Source organism: Stenella coeruleoalba (assembly GCF_951394435.1).
Source record: "Stenella coeruleoalba genome assembly, chromosome: 3".
In the NCBI taxonomy this organism is placed as follows: domain Eukaryota; kingdom Metazoa; phylum Chordata; class Mammalia; order Artiodactyla; family Delphinidae; genus Stenella; species Stenella coeruleoalba.
The window spans coordinates 49,267,462-49,290,894 of NC_137148.1; the positions used below are offsets into that span (position 1 = coordinate 49,267,462).

At 42.2% G+C, this 23,433-nt stretch overlaps 1 protein-coding gene across 3 annotated transcripts in view; it reads left to right on the forward strand.

Annotated features, from left to right (window-relative positions):
• Positions 1-23,433, forward strand: part of IPO11 (importin 11) — a 434,194-nt gene that overhangs the window by 247,856 nt on the left and 162,905 nt on the right. For 2 of the 3 annotated variants that reach the window (XR_013827515.1, XR_013827516.1), the window contains exon 30: positions 14,473-14,615. The exons of the other annotated variant lie outside the window; for it this stretch is intronic. The gene's annotated coding sequence lies outside the window, so the exon portion shown is untranslated. The remainder of the gene's footprint in view (positions 1-14,472; positions 14,616-23,433) is intronic. 3 annotated transcript variants of the gene reach the window in all.

Sequence of the window (23,433 nt, forward strand, 5' to 3'; positions counted from 1 at the left end):
ACCCCTGTGTGTCCATTCCTTCCTCTTGGCTGACAGTCCCATCTCTCCGCCATCGATTTCCCTGTTAATTTCACACCCCTTAGATCTGATCTTCACATGCTCACCCCCTTCCTCTCCATGACCCTTTCCACCACAGAATGGCCTCCTGGACTTGTTCACTGTGTCCCCTGGCTGTCACTTCATGCCTGTCTGCATCACTTTACCTGTGTGTCTCTCAGTGCATATATAGTGGCCCTTGCTTGACTTCCTCCCCTGTTTTTTAAGTCCATATCCTCTGGTCTGTTTTGCCAGATTTGCTCCCCAGGGGAATCGCACTTCCCCTGCTGCTTATCTGGCATTGTCCAACTTTCATTTCTGCCAAGGACAACCGCTGTGCCCCTGAGTTGCATTTTGTTGTCCATCTTATTTCTCCTCTGTTACGTCCTGTGTTCAAACTCCAGCTCCACCTCACACTGGCTCTGCGGTCCTGGCAGAGTTGCTTTACCTCTCTACACCTCTGCGTCCTCCTCTGTTAAACAGGAACGGTGTTAGTATTTTTCCAGTAGGATTCTTGTGAAGATTAAATGAGCTATGTAATGTGTGGGAAGTGTTCAGAACATTACCTGGCACAAAGTAGGCATCTGATGAGTGTCAGCTCTTCCTCTTGTGGTGGTGGTGTGTTACATTGTTCTGACATGTTGATTCACAAGGGTTCCTCAAGAACAGCAAACCCGGGGCAGGTTCTGTGCTGGAGAGACAAACAGCAAGCTGGAGGGTGACCAAGTGGAAGGACAGCGCGTGTGCCCTGTGCCAGCTGGGTGTCCCCTGACCTCACTTTTGCAAGCTTGGGAGGAAAGTCGCCTGTCCTTCAAGGAGGAGAAGACACCACTCTTGCTTACCAGTTAAGTAATAAAATGGAAAATCAAGTAGTTTGGGTAAATACTGACTTGGTAGGATTGACTCTCCATCTGTTTTATTTCCTTCTGATGATCCATCAAGATTCCTAAATGCAGTTTGGATTTTGAAAACATCTGGAATCAGCCAAGCACAGTTTGGAAGCTGTTGAGTGCTGACATTATAATCTGTATCCCTTGCTGCTGAGCTGTGCCTGCCTACTGTGCCCCGACCTACGAAGATGAAGCCAGCAGTGTGCTCCTTCAGACAGCATCCTGCCTCAGGGGGATTGAGGGTCCTTATGAGTACTGTGTGTGTGTGTGTGTGTGTGTGTGTGTGTGTGTGCACTTTATCTTTGCTCCTGGTTATAAATGTAATAACGTTCACTATTGAAACATTGGAAAATAAAGAAAAAGGTAAAGAAGCAGCAACTCATAATCCATTCACCCAGAAATAACCACTCTTAATGTTGTGATGTGTATGTGTGAAGGATTTTGTGCGCACACACACACCCCTTTTACTCTATGTGGTTTTAAAAAAACAAAACCAGGATCCTTTGTGTATGCATTTAGAATACTGGCATTTTTTGATAGCATTATATCTTATTTTTCTATCTTTATACATTTTTTATAAATATAATATTTGAAAACTGCCTTAATATTCGGTGGATGGGTATTCTGTCAGTTCAGGTCCTCCAAGAAGCAGATGCCAAGAGAGGGTTAACTGTACGAGGAACATGTCGGGAGAAATCTCTGTGAAGGACAAAGGAGAGGGAACAGGCAAGGCAGGGGGATGGTGCAAGTGTGACACCTGTGAGAGGAGATCAAGAGGAAGGGTTTGCCAGGCAGAGCTTCACAGCCCTGAGAAGGGCTTGCCTAGGCTGATGGGGAGTCGGCCCTTGGGCAGAGGTTGCCCACCGCACAGTTCTCATGTTGGACAAGAACGGCCTGGCTCCGGTGCCCCTCCCATGCTTAGTCAATGGTGGGGGAGGGCAGCAGGGAGGAAGCGTGACCGCAACACGAACACTGATGTGGATCCAAAGGGATGGCAGCCGGAGGCTTCTCGTCAACTCTCCCCCGTGGAATAGTCTGTTGAAGGAGATCTGAACGGCACCGCTTCCTGGTCACCACAGAGTCCCCTAAGTTCTTTAATTAATCCTTTATTGTTAGCTATTTTGACCATCCTCATTTTTTTGCCATTATACATTAAGAAGCAATAAATATTCTTTGACATAAATCTTTGTGTTCTTCATTGATAATTTCCTTAGGGTGAATTAATATGTGGACTTCTGGTTGAACATAGTACATTGAAAATAATAAGTTTTCTTGGGCTGCCTCTTAAAACCCAATTTTGATTTGAAGAAATCAACAAAGTCAACATCTACAAACTTAACCGTGGAGACAGCAGTAGATGACACTTTCACAAAAAATTTAAAAGATGGAAAAATATTAAGATAAATGTTAACAGATTGATCAAAGGGAAGAACATTGAAACCCAAGCTGCCTGCATAGGAGGAGGCCAGTAAGTTGTAGAAACCCTGAAAGGCTTAGGAATTGGAGGTACCACGTGTCCTAGAAGAGCGTGGGGACTGAGAGCAGGATGGCTTGGAAGTCTGCATAAAAAGTCAGGCCTCCCGATGGCCTCCACCGCCCCAGGTGGCCACCCTTGCTGAGGAGATGGGAGCTTCAACCTCAAAGAGGCTGCTGACTTTGGGATGTTAGACTGGGTAGAGGACATGAGCACAATGTATAAAACAGAGATTACATGCAAGTCTACAGACTAACCCTCTCCCTTCCTCCATTCCACTTTCTTGGCCTCAGTTTTTCCATCTGTAAAAATGGGGATAAGTTAATAATAGTACTTTACCTTCCAGCGTTGTTTTAAGGATAAAAACATAAAACATGTAGAACAGTAGCTGGCGCATAGTAAGTACGTGTAAGTATTTGCTCTCACTGTCAATGCCATCATCATATATATACACTGAGCTTTCTCTTTTTTCCATTTATCCATTTACTGAACCTTATGCTGTTATCATACTGTTTTAGCTCATAAGGCTTTGTATTCTGTTTCCCCTCCTTTATTTGAAAGTAAATTAATGGATTTATTTTTTAGAGCACTGATCTCTTTACAAGATACAGTCTACCACTTTCAGAATGTGTACGTCTCCTCATTTATTCAAATATTCTGTGTCCATCAAACATGTTTTTAGTTTTCTTTTGTTAATATCTGCATTTCATCTTAATTTTGTTCCTAGACCCTTTGCTGTTGCTAATGTGGGTGGAAATTTTGATTCCAGTATATTTTCAAACTAGTCAATACTGATATTTGAGGGCTATACATAATTACTTTGTAGCTTGCTACTTTGTTAATATTATTAAATATTTTTAGTATTTCTAATAGCTTTCCAGTAGATTTCCTTAATGTTTTATTTAACAAAGCATTAATTCAACACATATATTTCAAGCTGGTACTGTGAGGTGGAAACCCTGTGATCAATGAAACCAACACAGTGTTTCCCCGTGGAGCTTCCGTTCTGACAGGGAAACTTGCAGAAACAGGTAGTGATGATCACAGAACTTGTTACCTAAGGCTTCCTGGAGTGCCCTGGTAATAACCACATCCTTACAGAAATCGGATCAGTAATAAAAAAAATCACCAATCCTTCCAAATCACCTATATTATAGGTAAATTCTACCAAATATTCATGGAACATAATTCTAATCTTGAAGTGCTCTTCAAGAGAATAGAAAAGAGTAAATGTTCCTCAACTCACCTTGTAAAGTTAATATAATCTTGGGATCCAGAAGAGTCAGGCAGAAATGAAAACCCAACAATGTATAACGTATATACACTTATATATGTAGGTAGAGCTTTAATGATCCAGTTTGGTTTATCTTAAAAACGCAAAGATGGTTGAACCCTAGAATATCCATTAATGTCATTCACCACATTGACAGAATTGGAGAGTAGGTGAGACAGGAAATCGAGTACGTTAGAGCCATATCTTAACTTCTGCAAATTCAAGTATATGTTTTTCATGCAAACAAAGCCAAATGGTCAGCAGCACATGGTACATCTCTTGGAGCAGTGTTCTCCTGGGAAATCCACAGAGATGGGGCAGTAGAAGGCAAGTCTGCCCACTCTTGACCATGTAGGTTGGGCCTGGCAATCTGGCAGAACCAGGCACCAGACTCCAGAGAGGAGCTCTTGGGCTGTGGAGCTTTTAAGCTCCATGACTAGGGAATCACTGGCTCTTTCTCTATGTGGTAGCTAGAGGGACTGATGTCCAAGCCTTTGGAACATTTGGCCGCTCGTGGCAGGATTAGCCACCTCAGCTCCATCCTGGTGAGATGGGGAACTGGAGTCTAAATCTTGTGCTTGACCAGAATATATTGCTTCAAGGAGTGAGCTTTAGCCAGTTTCCTTGGGACCTTGCAGAAGAGCAACTCCAGTTCTGGGAGGTCGGCCTTCAGAGGATCGGTCTTGAAAAATAAACCCTTAATTGTCAATACTTTAAGCATAAAAAAGAGAAAAATAGCAAAAATTGAGGAAAGTTAGATGTTACTTTTATAGTCCTTATTATATGTCATACATTATAATATACAATTTTTACATGTACAGGGTTGAATATGCCACATCTTATATTGTTCTTTGTAGGTGATTCAGTGAGATTTCTAAGTATTGAAACATACAAATTTTGCTTTCAAGACTCCACTAAAAGGCCCTTTTCTGAAAAGCAGTTCATATAGAGACAACACTTAAAAGTACTTGGAAACTCACTTTGAACAAACAAGCAAGCAAAAATTGTGACTGTATAACAAGGGCTCTGAAGCCAACAGTGGACAATCTGGCTCAGACAAGATGGTGCTGGATTAGAACAGTGTGAGATGGAGACAAGAGATGGAGATGTGCCATGTAGATTAAGGGTGCTGAGAGGTTTCTAATGAAGAGCTGGGCTCAGTTAATAGTGAAAGTCGCTCTTTGTGGTTTAATGTGTGTAGTAAACTAAGTGTATACCATGCTCGGTACAGAGGGAGGGTGCAGTCATTCTCAACCAATATTTTTTACTTCTCTATAAAGGGATGAGTTGAAAGCCATTTTACACACTGTAATGTACAGTTACAGGAATTGGAACAACCTCAAATGATTATCAGAGGCAAAATTCTGGGTTCGGTTTGGCCATAGATTATCAAATGCCTTAAAATGTTCCAAACTTGAACACGAATTAGTGACAGTCCTAACTAGTATAGATAGGTGTGCAGGCACTGATGTTTCAAGATGTCTGTAGAGTTAGGACAAACTAATAATGCAGTTCCAGATAAGCCAAAAAAAGGTAAAACGGCTTTTTCTCACTCATGAAATGCTTCAAAGTGGGATTCCTGGCTGGCAAAAGGCTCTCCTCCATGAAGTAATTCAGGGGTCCAGCCTCCTTCCATCTGTGGCCTCATCATTCCCTAGAGCCTTGTCATTTTTAGCATCTAGTGGGCAGAAGGAGAAAGAGAAGGCATGAAGTCCACCACTATTTAAAAGCCTTGGCCAAGAGATAGCACATCACCTCCATTTACTTTCTGTTGGCTCTAACTCTGTCTTATGGCCACATCTAATTATACAGGAAGCTAGGAGGTATAATCTAGTTTTGTGCTCAGGAAGAGGAGAAGGACATGGATTTGGTGACTAGCTAACAGTCTCTGCTATAGTGTTTATCATTTCATTGGTAAGAGTGAAAAAGCATAAACAATATAAATGAACAATGGTTGGAGACTGAATAAATAAATTATGGGACATCACTATAGCTACATGGCATCTGAGCTTCCCTATCTGTTGAGACTGAAATGAAATTGGCTCAAGCTCTTTATCTGACAGCGTGTGGAAAATTCAATATCCTCTCTAGGACTTTGATGAATTTCCAGGAGCCAAGTTCTTACAGGCATTTGCAGTGCTGACTTCTGGCTTTGTCAACCTCAGTTTTCATCTCACAGACTGCGAGGCAGCCCAGACACATCGCTTGTCCTCTTTTCTTGGTTTATCCTCAGCCCACTCTGGTGAGGCATCTGGGTGTGCAGCAGCCTGTACTAAAGGTTGGAGTAGGTGTTTCTGTTATTTAGTGTCATCATAGACTCCTGAAAAGTTCCATTACTCTGGGTCCCCATCATATTGCTCTACCTCTTTCACCCTCCATGACTTTAGCCCTCTGCTTGTAGATCCAAACACTCACAAAGGACTTGTCTACTCTGGGTTTAAGCTCTTTAGTAACACAGAAGGATTGGGATGATTAGATTTGACTTTCTAGGTCTCCAACCAGTCTCCAAATGGAATGACACAGTATATAATTTTCTCCACTGATAGAAATTATGTAACCTCTCATATTAGAAGGCAAAAGCACCCACTGTCAGTTTTGTTTTTGCATATTTTTTAATCCTACTACTCACATATAATTCCATATAGTCATTACAGCTGATGCTTTATTGTTAAGTGAAAAAAAGCAGGCTATCGAATTATATCCCAATATTGTATCAAAAATACACAAAGATGCACAGAAAAAAGATCAAGAGATATGTACCATAAGGTTAACAGTGGGTGGTTCTATTGTAGGTATTTATTTTCTTCTTTATATATTTTTCTGTATCATTTGAAATATCTGTAATGAACATGTTTTGCTGTTATAAACAGAAAAGGAAAGATTAATTTTCAAGACAATTCTATTGTATAAATTGAGCCAAACAGATACTTTACCAAATTCTGTCTTCATTGGATCTGTTATTCTACGGTTCACATTCTTATTACAAGTATTTGCTGAATTCCTCCCTCTGGGTTCAGAAGAGGGAACGATCACCAAGGAATGGGAATGGTAGGGGAAACTTAGGGACCTGGGTGGAACCAGGGCTGGCTTTTGAATACTCAGTTTCATTTTTTTAAGCATGTGTCCTGAGATGGCCCACCCTGGAGTGCACTTGATCTTGTTTATCTGCCCTTTCCTCTTATTCCAAATTCCACGTGGTCTATTCTTAATGCCAGACTTACAGAAGGTGTTGGTAAACCTAGTTAGTCCACAAGGATCCATTAGGTCTTATCTAACACCAAGGTGAAGGATAAAGTTTGGAGTATTCTGAGCCATTCTTAGGTAGGATGCTCTTGGCAATTTTATATTTGAGCCTTCTTTTCCTCTTATGAGATTGTGAACTCCTAGCTGGAGAGTTGGGGGTGGTGGGTGTCACACGAACAGAAAACAGCCTCCCAAATCCATCCCTTCATGGTTAAGAGTATGAACTTTGGATCTAGACTGTTTGGACTTGAGACCCAGCTCTGCTACTTGCCGGCTGAGTGACCTTGAGAAATTATTAACTGCTCGTGCCTCAGTTTCTTCATCTGTAAAACGAGTGTAGAATATTTTCTACATCCTAGAGTGCTTGGAAAGATTAAGTGAGTTAGTACTCATCAATAGCGCCTAACAGGGCATAAGCACCATGTAAGTGTAATTTGATAAATAAAGAACTATGAGTGGTGATAAGCTCTAACCCGTTGTGGTCAGAACCCCTAAAGGCAGGTTCCCTGCCTAATTCAGGAGTCTGGACATTGCTAAATGGAAAGAAGAGCTGGATCTGTGTACTCCATCAAGTTCCCAGAAATGGGAGATTTCCCAGTTTCAGGAGATGTTACAGCCCAGAGCCCCTCAGAGTTGCAGTTTGGCTCTTTTATTTTGTACGTGGAGAAATGGCGACCCAGGGGTTGTCAGTCACTTTCTCAGCTCCACACAGCTGGTTTACGGTGGGGCCACAGCCAGGGTACCCACTCCAAACACATTCTTTTTATATTAAATTCAAATACATATCCATACATATCTAATATAGTCAAGCATGCATGTAATTTGGAAAGGGGAAAGAATTCATGAATAAGTCTCCTTTTGAATAAGTAGATTTCATTCATTAGCATGCTTTCTTATTACAAATTATCTAATCATTATCCTTATTGGAAACACTCAATGCCAAACAGATATTGCAGCTCTGTGAACGTCAGTATGTTGTTGGTGAATTTTGTCGTGGGCTAAAGTCTTTCTTCCCCCTTTAGTCTTTCACTGACCTTCTCACTTCTCCCCTCTTTCCATTCCTGTGGAACTCTGCCAAGTAGCACCCCTACTTTTAATAGAATTAAGTTAAAAATAATCCACTGCCTTAACACATCTGGTTATCTTTTTCTTTTTCTATTTTTTTTTTTTTTTTGCCCTCACCCTGTGGCTTGTGGGATCTTAGTTTCCTGACCAGAATTGAAGCCAGGCCCACAGCAGTGAAAGCGCGGAGTCCTAACCACTGGACTGCCGAGGAATTCCCGTGGTTATCTTTTTCATTATTTTTGAGTATTATCTTTTTGTTCTTGTCCGTATGCACATAGAGTTTTGCACGGTTATGTCTGTCGTACTCAAAAAACTTTGAAGTATGCTCTTGTCATTTACTATTATTTATAAATATTTTATATATCCACAAATTTCCCATAAATACCCACTGTTAATGGTTACATAATTCATTGTGATTAAACTAACCATAAAGTTATAAAATCTTTTCCCTATTATTGACATTTGAATTGTTTCCGTTTTAAGGTGTTGAATGTGGTGCTATAATATGTACTTTTTTCTTCTGTTGATTTATTGCCAAAGGACATAGTCTCAGGATTGGAATTATGTGGTCAAATGTATGAATATTTTTATAGCCAAAAAGTTATATTGCTCTATATTTTTTTCTGGTGATAATGCCCCCAGCAGTGTATGCGTATACCATTTTCACCACGCTCCTATCAACACTGAATATCTAACAGCTTTTACTCCCAAACAGGTGTGCTTGTGCCAGGAAAGAGTTCATTGAAGTGATGACAAATCATTGATGAGTGTTATGTGGAATGAACTTGATAGTTTCCCTGACTGGGAAATTTCCTTTTCATTTCACACTCAATTAGTAAGATCTATAAGCATCATGACTTTTAGTTCCATAACAGTGCCTTGCATAGTAGGTATCCAATAACTTATTGGTTTAATTTTGTGTCCTATATGATGCTGACCTCTGGTAGTCATGCTATATACATCACGTTACCCTACAGTAGAAAAGAGCAAAGTGAAAGGGGAGGGGAGGTGCCAAAAAGTGGAAGAGATGCTCTCAGATTTCCCAGGAGGGAAAATGGGGAGCATCTCCCCCAAATGCAGGGTCACAACCCTGTCCACTAGTGCCTTGGGCATCACCGAGTCTGTCCATGTCTACTCCCTGACCCTTAAACATGAATCTCCTCCCTGCCCTTCCCAACCCCACCCCCAGCATCTCTTCTACCTCAGCTTCCCCTCCATTCCCTCTCCCCCAGGTTGGGCTTGTGCTCCCTTCCTTCACTTGTTTGGTCAGGTATTCGCCATGCTCAGCCTGTGAGGGATCCAACGATTAAACATGTGTGAGTTTTCAGGGAAGAAATTGGAGACACAGATGTAGAGAACAAACATATGGACACCAAGTGAGGAAAGCGGCGGGGGTGGTGGTGATGGTGTGATGAATTGGGTGATTGGAATTGACATGTATACACTGATGTGTATAAAACTGATGACTAATAAGAACCTGCTGTATAAAAAAATAAATATAATAAAATTCAAAAATTAAAAAAACAAAAAACATGTGTGAGCCCTGCCTTCCCAGAATTTGAAGTTTCTGGGAAGAGAGAAAGGCATTTTTAAAAAGCAGAATGGGATAAGTGTCATAAGAATACTTCAGAGAAGTTGCTCTGGGAGGTTTCTTCTGGGCAAGGTATCTGAGAAGATTTTACTGAAGTGGTGTCCAAACTGGGCTGTGAGGACTGGGAAGGATTTGGACAGTGGATCTGACAGTGTCCCCCAGCTTCTCAGGATCCTCAATGCCATCCAGATCCTTATTGCTTCAGTCACCAAAACAGGTACCCCAGAGAGCTGAATATGCCAGGGGCCATGCAGAAGGTTAAAAAATGTACATGGCATATTTCCTTCTCAATTTAGAAGATGGTTTTGGTTTTTTCTCTTTTAGTGGGGTGAAACAAATTTTTTGAAAACTGAATGTGCTTCAGCTGGGTGAGGCAGTACAAGGGCCGTCAGTGCGGTGCCTAGGTATGTGGAGGGTGGCAGCTGATTGAGGACTGCCCTGGGGGGTTGAGGCTGTCCTTCCTTCAGACTGGTCCATGCCTGTGCTTTATTGATTTTTGCTTTTGTTTTATTCACTACTGACCGTGCTGGACCAGTTGTTAGATATTTCACTTATTATCCCTGGGAGAAGGGACACTGGGATCTCTTGTAATCTACAGAGGATGCAGGTGCAGTCTGTGAGGTTAGGTGACCAGGGCTCTAGTGCCAATCCTAGTGCCTCGCGTCAGAAAAGAACCCAGGTTGTTGATTTTAAATGTATGAGAATTGGATCATTTGCATCATCTCTTTAGTTGTTATTATCTTCTCTGTCTAGTCCTCTCCATGCCAACCCAAGCCTCCTCAACTATTTCCTTTTCTTTAAGTGCAGCTCTCTATTAACCTGCATACATTATAGTTGATCCTTCCCCCATTCTCACCAGATTCACCAGGCTACGGGGATATTACAGATTTAGAGAGTGTCATCTGAAGTGATATGTCTGAGGAAGATGCTCAAACCCCTGAAAACTTACACATGCTTCTAAATGCATGTTTTGTTTCAGTGTCTCAGAATACTTGTAACTGCTGTATCATGATGACACAATATGGACAGACACATTTATCTGCTGCTTTTTCCAATTCTAATTATCATGGTAGTGAAGCTGACACTCTTCCTCCCCACTCACAAAGAGACAAAAAGGCATCCTAGGGGGTAGAGTCCACTTACACTCAAGTGAACTGTCTGCCTTACTGAAGCTCTCCTTAGAACACTGTGTCTGGAGCTTTTGTGTTTAGGGTTTGACCATGGTCTTTCCCATTTACAATCAGGGAGCTCTGGTTGTGAGAGTAGCATGCCTTCCAGGGTCAGTCTTACCCCCAGATGCTTGTAACTTGGAAGGTAAAAGCAGGTTGTCTCGCTCTAAAAGCTTCTCAGGTTTTGGGAATAGCAGGAGCTCTCTTTAACAGTGTCCACTTCACAGTTTTCCTAGAATAGCAGGGGATCTCCATTCCCCCACGAATCATACTGACTGACACGCTTGACACCCGTTGGCACCCTCTTGGCTGGAGGGTCACTCATGAGATCTGTCCACTTGCTTCCACTCCCACCCCTCCAGGGTGTGTTTACCAGGTGTGGAAACCGTTTATGAAATATGTTCACAGCTCACTCGCTCCTTGTATCCATGCCCCTTTGCAATTCCTCTAAGAGGGTGGAGTCTCTTCCCCTACCCTTGAACAGTGGCTGGCCTTGGGACTTGCTTTGAACCACAGGATGTGGCAGAAGTGACAAGTACGCTGTGGCTCACTGAACAAGCCCAGGTGGTCTGCTGGCCCCTTCACCTCAGCCAACATTCTGTCAGACCCCAGAAGCAGAGTGGCCCAGCTGATGGCAGCTGACACACAAGGAGCTCCCAGAGCCCAGTCTCCACTGCTGACTGTGGAAGTGTGGTCCTCAGGATGGTTTGCAACCAAGCAACGGCTAACTGACACACCAGGGGTCGGCGTGCTCAGCAATGTGTATATACCAGCTGTGTTGTTTTCTAACTAAGAATGTAATTACATATTACTATAAAAGGATGAAATGTGAGGGTGAAAATGAAGAAAACTATTTCTACGAAAACTAAATTGAATGCTTTGTAAAGACTTGATAAAACAGTACCTTTAAAAATTTCAAGTAAGATGTGGTGAGACATCTATAAAGAAACAGAGGGAAAGTCATAAAAAATGTGACGGATTTACCCTCCAATTGCTTCTCATATGTATATATATATAACTTAAAAAAATTTTTAGTCTTTATTAATAAGTTCAATCTGGATATCATAGATCATTAGATTGTGAGGAGAGGTCTAAGGCTGCTGTACAGATATGCCTCACAATTTGTTGGCTTAAAGAAGATGGAATTTTATTTGCTTGTTGTTTTTTTTTTTGTCCTATGTAGTAATCCAAGTTGATCATTCTAGTTCAGAGGGGAGCTGGTCTGTGCAGTCATTCAGGGATCCAGGATTTTCATCATTTTGTTCTGCCAACCCCCTAGGCCTTGTTGGTACCTAAATGGTAGAAACTGTGTTATGGGTTCTGGAATCAGAAGAGGACAGAGAGCCTTGAAGAGGCATAACCCTTATCCCAAGACATCAGTCACAAGAGGCACCCTCACTTCTGCCAACACTCCACTGACAAAAACTCAGTCACATGACCACGTGACTGTAGTTAAACCATGCCTAACTACAGGAGAGACTGGGAAGCGTATGGTTGGGGGCAAAAACATGCTGAGCTAAAATCCTTTTATCAGAGAGAGGGTGAGAATGGATTTGGGTGAAGAGGCAGCAGTCTCCACCAGAAGGATGCGTCTTAGAAATGTTTCCTGCAAGAAGGACAATGGGAAGTTTGAATGAATGGACCCACACCCAGTGGGAAGGCCTTGGTGAATGGATCTGCACTTCTATATTTTAAACTAAAATAACACATTTATGGTAAGAATGTATCTGTTTCCATGACTTACAGCCTTGATTTCTTCAAATTAATTGACCACTTATGATGGTCCAGCTTATGATAGAGATGAGGACTTTTTATTCTTCTGTCTCTTTGCTCCTCAGTGTCTCCCTTTTGTTTGCACTTCTGGGGGCTCAAGAATACGGCAGACTCCTTGAGTGTCTGCATGCCATTTTGAAGTGATGTATGTTCCTGAGTAGCCTCCTGTTTTTAAAAGAAAATGTAGAGTTAGCTCAGTGCTTGAGATGTGGCCAGCTGACTAAGAGAAGGCAGGAAAAAGAGTAATGTCTAACTGTACGCATTCCTTAGTCAGTACCCAAGAAAAGGTTAGGCTGAAAGATGGCAAGAAGTTGCTTCCCGAATCCAACTTTGCTTGCACACAACGCCTCTCTAAAGGTACAAGTGGCTCCATTTATCGTGGGAACTGAGGCCACGAGATCTTGATTTCTGGCTGCACAGTGAACTGTTGGAAGTCCCTGTGGGAGCTGCTCTGCATGAATGGTTGGAGCTGGTCCTTCTGCACCTAGAGGAGCCATGCTGAAGATTTGAAGAAATGGATGCTGGGCCTGGATTGAGCACGTGCCACTTAAAACTCCCACAGTTGGGCGCTGGCTCCCCTCAGCTTGTTCCTGGGCCCAGAGAACCTGGGTCCCAGATGTGCCCCATTTGGGTGCCTGCCTCTGTCCCTTCTGCTTGTGTTTGATGCTCTTCAAGAACCCTTAGCCGCGTCATCACCTCACTCCCTGCTCTTTTCCTTCAGTTCACACCGGTGGGCCTGACTCTGGAAAAGGGTTTTTAAATAAAAGAACATTGAAATAAAGGCACAAACGCATGAAAAGATGTTCAGCATCACTAATTATCAGAGAAATGCAAATCAAAACCAGAATTATTTATCACCTCACACCTGTCAGAATGATGATCATCAAAAAATCTATAAACAATAAATGCTGGAGAGGGTGTGGAGAAAAGGAAACCCTCTTGCACTGTTGGTGGGAATGTAAATTGATACAGCCACTGTGGAGAACAGTATGGAGTTTCCTTAAAAAACTAAAAATAGAACTACCATATGACCCAGCAATCCCACTCCTGGGCATATACCCAGAGAAAACCATAATTCAAAAAGATACATGCACCCCAATATTCATTGCAGCTCTATTTACAATATCCAGGACATGGAAGCAACCTAAATGTCCATCAACAGAGGAATGGATAAAGAAGATGTGGTACATATATACAATGGAATATTACTCACCCATAAAAGGAACAAAATTGTGCCATTTGCAGAGACATGGATGGATCTAGAGACTGTCATACAGAGTAAAGTAAGTCAGAAAGAGAAAAAAATATTGTATAATATCGCTTATATGTGGAATCTAGAAAAATGGTACAGATGAACTTATTTGCAAAGCAGGAATAGAGACACAGACATAGGGAACAAATGTATGGACACCAAGGGGGAAAGGGCGGGGGATGAACTGGCAGATTGCGATTGACATATATACACTGCTATGTATAAAATAGATAACTAATGAGAACCTGCTGTATAGCACAGGGAACTTAGTGCTCTGTGGTGAGCTAGATGGGAAGGAAAGCCAAAAAAGAGGGGAGGGGATGTATGTATATGTATAGCTGATTTACTTTGCTGTACAGCAGAAACTAACGCAACAGTGTACTCCAATAAAAATTTTCAGAAAACCTAAAATATATTAATAAATAAATAAAATAAAGGAACATTTTCTAACTTGAGAGGAAGTCCTATTTTTCTCCATTTGTCTACCGGAGTGTTCTGAAAAGTTGGCTTACAAGTGATAATGTGGAAGAGTCTACACAGATATGCAGCAACAGGATATTACAGACGTTTTACTGTCTCACAGTGTGTGAGAGCAGGATCCTGATGTGTCATCCCAGATATTGTCCCCTATCTGCTCAGTATCACGTGGGCCTGATCTGGGAGATACTGTTTATTAAACGCAGGATTTTTCTTTTTTCTTTATTAGGCAAGGAGAAACACGTAGGACACTGCTGCAGGAAACCAGAAATTCAAAGTTGCTATATTTTGTCTCCTTCCAAGTGTGGGTTTGGATTGTGGAGACACTGATAGCTACTCTTTCTGAATACCTACTGTGTGCCAGACACTGAGGTAAGGGCTTTACATGTATCATTTCATTCAGTCTCGGCAATAATCCTGTGATCATTTTCCCCAACTTACAGACCAGGGATGTAAGTATTCGGAGAAATTACTTTCCTAAGATATCCAACTATTAAGTCATGGAGCAGATGTTCAAGTCCAATTTTCCTCTTCATCACAGCACAGTGTGAAGGGTACACATAGCAGTGCTTATTCCAGAAAATGTTAAAAAGTACACTATAAGATTCAGCATTCCCAGAAAAGAAGTCTGGCTGTCTGGCTCATTTTGTGGAGGACGCTTGGTAGTCTATGTAAAAAAAAAAAAATAAGGCAGATTATACTCTCTGATAATGTGGCTGTAAGACGTTACTCCCTGTGTTCTGAGAACAGGTAACACCTGCTCCCACCCGTATGTTATAGGTCTGAGAGCGCCTTCGTCTTCTCCAGCTCTGGTTTGTTTGTGCTCCTTGGCAGCTGTGCTCTGGTCAGATATTTTTCCATAAAAGGTTCTGCCACGGGCACTGGCTTCCTCCATGCAGAGGATGCCAGGGGCCCATTTCGTCAGCCTTTTCTCTAGCTTGAAACCCACTGAGAATGTGTCACTTCCGAATTTCCATGTAACCTTGGGGTTTAGGAATGTCAGTTGTTTTTTCCTGTTCTTTCTGTTTTGAATCAGAGAGGAAAAGGCTATTCAGGTGCTCACAAGATTTATTAAAAGCACTGTCTGGTTTGGGTAGATGATTGTTGAGTGATGAAAATCCCCTTACAATCGGGACCTAACAATCACAAGTGCATCAGGATTGGGGTTCAGGGGTGAGGGCGAGGAGGCCAAGGGCTGAGATGGGCAGGAGAAGAAAGACACGTGATCTGTGGGTGCCCCGCCGCTGTGCCCTGTAGCATCTGCCTTCCCCTCCGAGGCACTGAAGTTGCTGCCTCTCTTGTCTGTCTTCCCCTGTGATTCTGACTCCTTGAGGGTGTATATGACATTTACCAGGTGATCAACAAATGTTTATTGAATGAACAAGTGAACGAGAGTTCTGATCTCCAATTCAGGCTAAAGAAATACATATCTTAAAACTTGACTAATTCCCCCTCTAGAATAGGATGCATTGGGAAGAAAGGCATTTGGTTTGATATTTACATGCCCAGAGCTATACTCTCCTGTCATGCTCTAACAAGGTTTTCATTCCTGGCTCCCCCTGAGATTCTAACTTAATTGGCCTAGGGTGGGCCTACAGAAATCAGTATTTTGTAAAAAGCTCCCTAGGAGTTTCTATTGAGCAATCAAGGTTGAAAACCACCATTCTGCTTATACTTAGAGGAATTAGTACCTTATGGCTGATGGAGCTTGTGGGTGGATTATGTCCTGGCTGAGTCTTGTGGGAAAAAGCTATTGGCTCGCAAACACATTTACCCAAAGATAGGAGACAAGGACATTTTCTGAAAGCTCAGCTCAGGTGCTCAACTCTGGTCTGATTCAGTAACTGCTCCTCTGTAGGACGTCTCAGCAGGCATTTAACTGATGCCCTAAGTGGATTCTCCTGAGAGCCTCAGCATCTTTCCTCCGTCAACCTTCCCCTACCAGCGTTCTAGTCTAAGAGCAATAACTTATCTGACAAACCTGAGAACGCGTTAAATGGATAGACACAGCTTCCTGGTAGAAAGGCTGAACTGAGGAGAATGGGGTTAGGAATAAATATATGTCTCTCTTGCTCTGAAAGTGGAGATTTGAATTGTGTTAAGATGCTAGGATGCATGAAAATTTTGTGTAAGTAGCCAATGGAGCGAGAACTCTGATTGTTTTTCTTAGGTTGTTATAATAAAGACTTAAAACGTTTTCTGGCTTCACTGGTTTCTTACTCCACGTGCCCCTGTGATGGAGTTTGTGCATAATACAGCTCGGGTCAGCTTCCTTTTCGCTGTGTGCTGGGGGCGTGGGTGGAAAGAGAAAGCAGGAAGTGGAGAGACAAGCTATATTTTTCTTTTGCCTTTAAAGCTCTGTGTTTCTAGTCTATCTGTATCTAGCCCACCATTTCCTTTTTCTTTAATGATTTAATGTGTTTTCAGGATAATTTGCAGAGAAATGTACCTTTACAGACACTCAGAGAAGCATCCCCTACGTGAGTTTGGCTGATAGTTTTATGGGAGTTTTGATTAATTGGTGTCAGGAAATGTGAACGGTCTAAGATTTTGCCTTCTTGCAATTTAACGAGTTGTCCTGCCCCAGGTTCATGGATGCCGGCAGAGACTGGAAACTCCTGAGTGAGAAACAAAGGACTTTATTGCTCACAGCATTAGCAGTGGCCAGAATATTGGCGATTTCTTGTACCCCCTTCCCCAAGCCCCAATTCTTACCAGGTGATGCGAACAGGACAAGGTGATGTGCACGTATAGGAAAGGACCTTGGAGCTTAATGAACTCGCATCTTTTACAGAGTAAGCATGCTTACCCTGTGCTCCAAAGCAGCACACTATCTCTGTCTCCCAAGGCTGTTCACTAAACAAAAATACTTGAAAAGATATTCTGGAACAAAGTCAGTCAATGCCTCTGCTTGCAAGACACACAGAAACATCAGCCTCCCATTGAGAGCTACCTCCAAGAGTGAGTCAGGACGAAGAGGAGGCGCTCACGGAGGTGTGGATAAAGCTGAATGCTGAGCGAGGAGGTGGACTTTATAAAATTCCCTAGACCCCATCTCAAATGTAACAAGTGAGGACCTCCACGTATCAGTGAGCATTTGCTATGTAACAAACATCCCACAACTTAATGGTTTAAAATAACAACCACTTTATGTAGCTGGCCCAGGCGTCTTCACATGCTCGCAGTCACAGGATTTCTGGATCAGCAAGAGAGTGAGCCTGATGTGCACGTACTTTCCAAGCTACCGCATCTTGTTTGCTAGCGCCGCATTAGCTTTTGTGGCTGCTTTCACAATCTTCCACACTCCAGAGCTCTGCTTGGTTCCTTCTACCTCATCCTCCAGGTCTTAGCTCCTTAGGGAGTCTGCCCTGTGCTCTCTCGCCCCATCACCACTTCCACCCCATGACCCAACTTCGTTTTCATCATAACCCTTACTAGATCCCCAAGTTAATTACTTACTAACCTATTCATATATTAAAGTAAAATAAGGGAATAAAGTAAAAAAAATATATAAAAGTAAACAAAAAAATTATTTCTCCAACCACAAAGCAAGCTCTCAAAGACAATAACTTATCTTCAGCACCCAGAGAAGAGCCTGGAGAGAGTAGGTGTCAATAAAAACTTGTTGGTGAATGACCTTCCAGGACCATGGATTTGGTCATCTTTGTGGGAATGGAGAGGCAGAACCAGGAGAACATACACCAGACTCTTGGCTGACACCTCATGCCCTTAGAGTTGGAGTTAAAGTGGGAAAGGCATGTGCATGAAACCAGGGGACTTCGTCATCAGATATTCATCTGCCAGATGGCAGGGACTTCCACATGGGGACCATGTCTCTTCCTTCAGTTGAGGAATGATTCCACTGGTTAGGATTCAGTTTATTATTATGGAATTTACTGACATTTTAATGAAGGCAGGCCTTTTTTTCTGGGGGAAGGACACTTTACATTTTTAGGTTTTAGAGGCTTAGAAAAAGTAGCTGAAGGATTTGTTTTGCTTTCTTTTCACAATGTCACTTAGCTTTTATATAAATCACCCCCAAGCTTTCTTTAAAGCCCAGGGAAGGTTGACAATGAGGCTATTTTCTTCTCCTTAATTCTCACTTTTGTTTTTGCTTTGTTTTGCTTCAAGTTTCACAGTCATGGATGTTAGAGAGACCTGGTTATATTAGTCAGGGTTTAACCATATCTTCATGTGTTCATATTTTATTCCTGGTACCAAATCTCTATTAGAGAAGCAGAACCAGTAGGAGATCTATATCTATATATTTATATATCTGTGTGTTTTCCCATATATCTATATCCGTATCTATCTATGTCTGTCTGTCTATCTATCTATCACCTACCTATCCATCTATCTACTTATTTAATACAAGGAATTGGCCTCTGTAATTGGAGCTGGCAAAGCAAGTCTGCAACCCATAGGGCAGGATCCAGGATTCCAAGATCACAAGCTGGAATTCACAGAAGGAAGCTCTCTTCTCTTTTAGGGAAAGTCTCAGCTCTGCTTTGAAGCCCTTTCAACTGATTGCTCAGGCCCACCCAGATTCTTCAGGATCATCTCCCTAACCAAAGTCTGTTTATTAGAGACTTCAACTGCATTTGCAAAATACCTTCACAGCAACACCTAGATTAATGTTTGATTGAGTAACTGGGACTATAGCCCAGCCAAGTCGGCACATTAGAAAACTCATCACACAGGGCCTAGAATGAGGTGTAGGGTAGAAAAGGAGGCTGAACAAGTGTTCACAAGGTCTGAACACATTCCTTGATCCTTCCTTATGGACTGTGGAATAGTCAGCTAACTCAGTAAACCTATAATTTTCTAATAATCTGCAAATAGAATAACACTCTACCCCAGTTGTGACCCATATGAAAAATACTGAAAGTATGTTGGTGAGACTCTGAGAAACACTGAGCTTAAGGGCAGGGGGCCAGGAGTCAGTGGGCTGCAAACAGCTTTGGGGGCTGTGGATGGGTGACCCGTCTCTCATTTCACAGGGACTTGTTCTCAAGGCCCAAAAATGCCACGTCCCCTTCCTTGCCGCTCAGGTTCTTCACCTGTAAGTAATTATTATTCCCAACAACAATTTAGCTTAAGCTTTATACATTGCAAAATTTTCCATCTCCATGCCCATGTGTACTCACACACATATGCACACACACACATGCAACACTCCACACACATACATGTACATTTACACATCAGGAATTCCTGCAGTTCAGGCAAAGGCAAAATTTGAAAAATGGGACAGTAAAGTCAGTCATCTTAATAACTGGGGTGACTTCATGTTTTTGCTGGGTATCATCCAAAACTGGGCACCACTCAACTCTGGTTCAGAGTCAGAATGTGTGTACTGAGATGCCTTTCTCAGACAAGAAACACCTCCTGGGGCCTGGGAAGCTTCTTTGTCCCTTCTCCTAACCCCTCCAAATACTCCAACTACTTCCAATGCTTAAAATGTTATTAACAACAGAAAAAAATCTTCCTTTTATTCAATATTAGAAAAATAGTTTATAAAAAACACTCAGGAGAGGTATGAAGGTAAGCAACATGTTCACATCAAGAGGCCAACAGCAGATTAATTCAGCTCTTTTTCAGATTTTGGTGAAATATGGGAAAGCCTCTGTGGAGGCTCGGTGGGCAGGAAGAGCCTCCACTTCTTGGAGAGTTGAGAGTTGAAGGACAGTTGAATAGGGGAACCGATGCCTGGAGGTTGGTTTGAGCTGGTCCAACCAAGATACAGCGCAGAAGTTTCAAGAACTTATGCTGACTCATGCTTTTTAAAAATCCTCCTTCAGAAAACAATTACAGTAATGTGTTTGGCCAGTCAAGCCCATGTTATTGTCATGAGTTTGTGTCAGGTTTATTCAAGTTTCAAAAGGGAAATTGATCATGAACACAGCTCTTCCTTCTCAGCCTGTAGCTCCCAGAAATAAGTATAAATTCATGCTGGGTATGGGACTTTTTGGCAAAGCCATCCCAGGATTTCCTCAGGGGACAGGAAGAGGGTTAAAGTGCTACAAAGGTAACCTTAGAGCAAAATAAGCACCAAGCTGGGCTGCGCTGGGTCACCAACCCCCAGAGAGGCTATCTATGTCTGTCTGTCTGTCTATCTATCACCTACCTATCCATCTATCTACTTATTTAATACAAGGAATTGGCCTGCATTGTAACTTATTTAATAACTTATTTAATACAAGGAATTGGCCTGCATTGTAACATGGGACAGTGGAGGAGGGTCTAGTCTTCTGAGTGTAGGATGAGATAGCCCGTTGGGAAGCACACTTTGAACCATAAAGCACCATATCCATGTGTGGTCATGTTATTGGGTGAACGCCCTTTGGAAGATCATGGGGAATATTATTTCAAAATCAGATGTGAAAACACTTAAAACAAAATTCTTTTAAAAATCTGTATGCCGAAGCAATTAGAAAGGGCTTCAGTTCTTGACTGAAAACAAAGTTCAGGAGAGCTCTTCAGATGGGAAAGAATGGTCATGAGCCACGACAGCTCTCTGGAGTTCGAAGTAGGGCAGCTGACTTGGGCTTTTAGTGGGGTTTATGCACAACACTTGCTTCCCTTTTTGGAGTCGCTCAGGCTGAAGTGCTACACAGAAGCATAATTAAGTCATATTTCAATTTATTTAAACCATTGTTTATCAGGAGCGGAATCTGTGCAATGCCAGATCTACTGCTGACTTCCAGGGCCAGCGTCTGACCCCAAGAGGGGACAAAGGGGATCGTTGCCTCAGAAAGAAATCTTCCCTGGTCTCTCTGGTTCGTGACATCTGTTTCCCTGCCCATACCGTCCCCCGCAGAGGGCAAGAGTGCCTCTGCTCACTTACAGAGGAGAGGCTGTCCTCCCGCTTCTGAAGCTCAGGCCTTGAGGGTGGAAGTCCACTGGGGGAGTGGTCAGGGGAATGCCCACTGTTTAATTCCTTTTGACTAACAGAAAGTGTATGCAGAGGGGCCATCTCACCTCCAAGTGGCTCTGGTGACTCACTCCCCCAATTTTTTATTTTACGTTCAAAAAACTTCGTATCTCGGGTCTCTTTGGGTTGTGGTCCCATCGGAAGGTGCAAAGGTTGACCCACTTGTTCAGCCTCATCCTTGACAGCATCTAGATGGCTTTGCCCTCCTGCTGTACTGGTTCCAGTGTGGGAAGAGAGGACAACACAGTCCCCAGCCTCCTGAAGGAAGCTGTGTTGATATTTTCTTCCCCTGGTGGCCCTCACACCTAGAAATGCCTAACTACTATGGCTGCATCCCTTGGGGGTGGAAAGGTTTCATGTGGATTCCAGAAGGATATGCTCATGGGGCCTCTCACCTTGCCTAGTAACTAATACTAGAATCATGGATTCACAGAAAGTTCAAATTGGAAGAACCTTAAAGATCATCTAGTCCAAGTTCTTCCTATACCAATGAGGGAACGAAGAGGTAAAGTGACACATCCCAGGCTGTCCAGCCAGTGGAGAGCAGAGCAAGGACCAGAGCCTGGGTTTCATCTCCTTAATTCCAGGTTCTCATCATTATCCAGCCAACTCTGCAGTATGTCTCTTCTCTTTCTACTGTTGTCACTGTGTGTATAACACAGCATTTTAAAGACAGATTTGTCCTTATTTCTTACTCTCCCCAATGCCCGTGACACGAACATGTTTTAGGCCATTGCAAATACTTGCTTCCCATCTAGGGTACCAGCTACAGAAGTCCCCATATCTGCTGCTTTGAACCTATGGATTACTGCTGAGCCATGGGATTACTTTTTGGTGAGTCCGTTGACCCTGCTCCTCGGATGCAGGGCTAAATCAGGTGGCTGAAACAATAATGATGAGCACCGGAACGATGGTCCAGTGGGGCATGCAGGGGAGTTCCAGGCTCCACTAGCCTCACAGCATGAAAGTAAGAGGCCCTCTCCAGCTTGTTCTTGAGAGGACCACATTCACCATTACTGTGTTCTCTTAGTCAAAATGCCAGAGGTTTGACCAGATGATGTTAACAGAGCATGTCAAACTATCCAGTTATGGATCTAGCCTATAAATTGAAGTATAGTTGATTTACTATACTGTGTTTGTTTAGATTGCTTCCATGTCTTGGCTACTGTGAATAGTGCTGTTATGAACCTTGAGGTGCATGTATCTTTTCAAATTAGAGTTTTCATCTTTTCCCAGGAGTGGGATCACTGGATCATATGGTAGTTCTATTTTTGGTTTTTTAAGGAACCTCCATACTGTTTTCTGTAGTGGCTGCACCAAATTACAGTTCCAACAACAGTGTACAGGGGTTCCCTTTTCTCCACATTCTATCCAACATTTGTTATTTGTGTTCTTTCTGATGATAGCCATTCTGACAGGTGTGAGGTGATAAACCACTGTGGCTTTGATTTGCATTTCTTTGACGATTAACGATATTGAGCATCTTTTCATGTGCCTGTTGGCAATCTGCATGTCCCCTTTGGAAAAATGTCTATTCATGTCTTTTGCCCATTTTTTGATTGGGTTGTTTGTTTTTTTGATTTTGAGTTGTATGAGTATATATATTGAGTATATATGAGTTGTATGTATATATATTTTGGAAATTAACCTTTTGTCATTTGTGTCATTTGCATCATTTACAAATATTTTCTCCCATTCCTTAGGTTGTTTTTCCATTTTGTTGTTGGTTTCCTTTGCTGTGCAAAAGCTTTTATGTTTGATTAGGTCCCATTTGTCTATTTTTGCTTTTATTTCTTTTGCCATGGGAGCCTGATCTAAGACAATATTTCTACAATTTATGTCAGAGAATGTTTTGCCTATGTTTTCTTCTAGGAGTTTTATGGTGTCATGTCTTATATTTAGGTCTTTAAATCATTTGGAGTTTATTTTTGTATATGGTGTAAGGGAGTGTTCTAATTTCACTGATTTACATGTAACTGTCAAGCTTTCCCAATACCACTTGTTGAAGAGATTGTCTTTTATCCATTGTATATTCTTGCCTCCTTTGTCAAAGGTTAATTAACTGTAGGTGTGTGGGTTTATTTCTGGGCTCTCTATTCTGTTCCATTAATCTATATGTATTTCTTTTTGCCAATACCACACTATTTTGATTCCTATAGCTTTGTACTATAGTCTGAAGTCTGGAAAGGTTATGCCTCCAGCTCTGTTCTTTTTCCTCAGGATTGCTTTTGGTATTCTGGGTCATTTGTGGTTCCA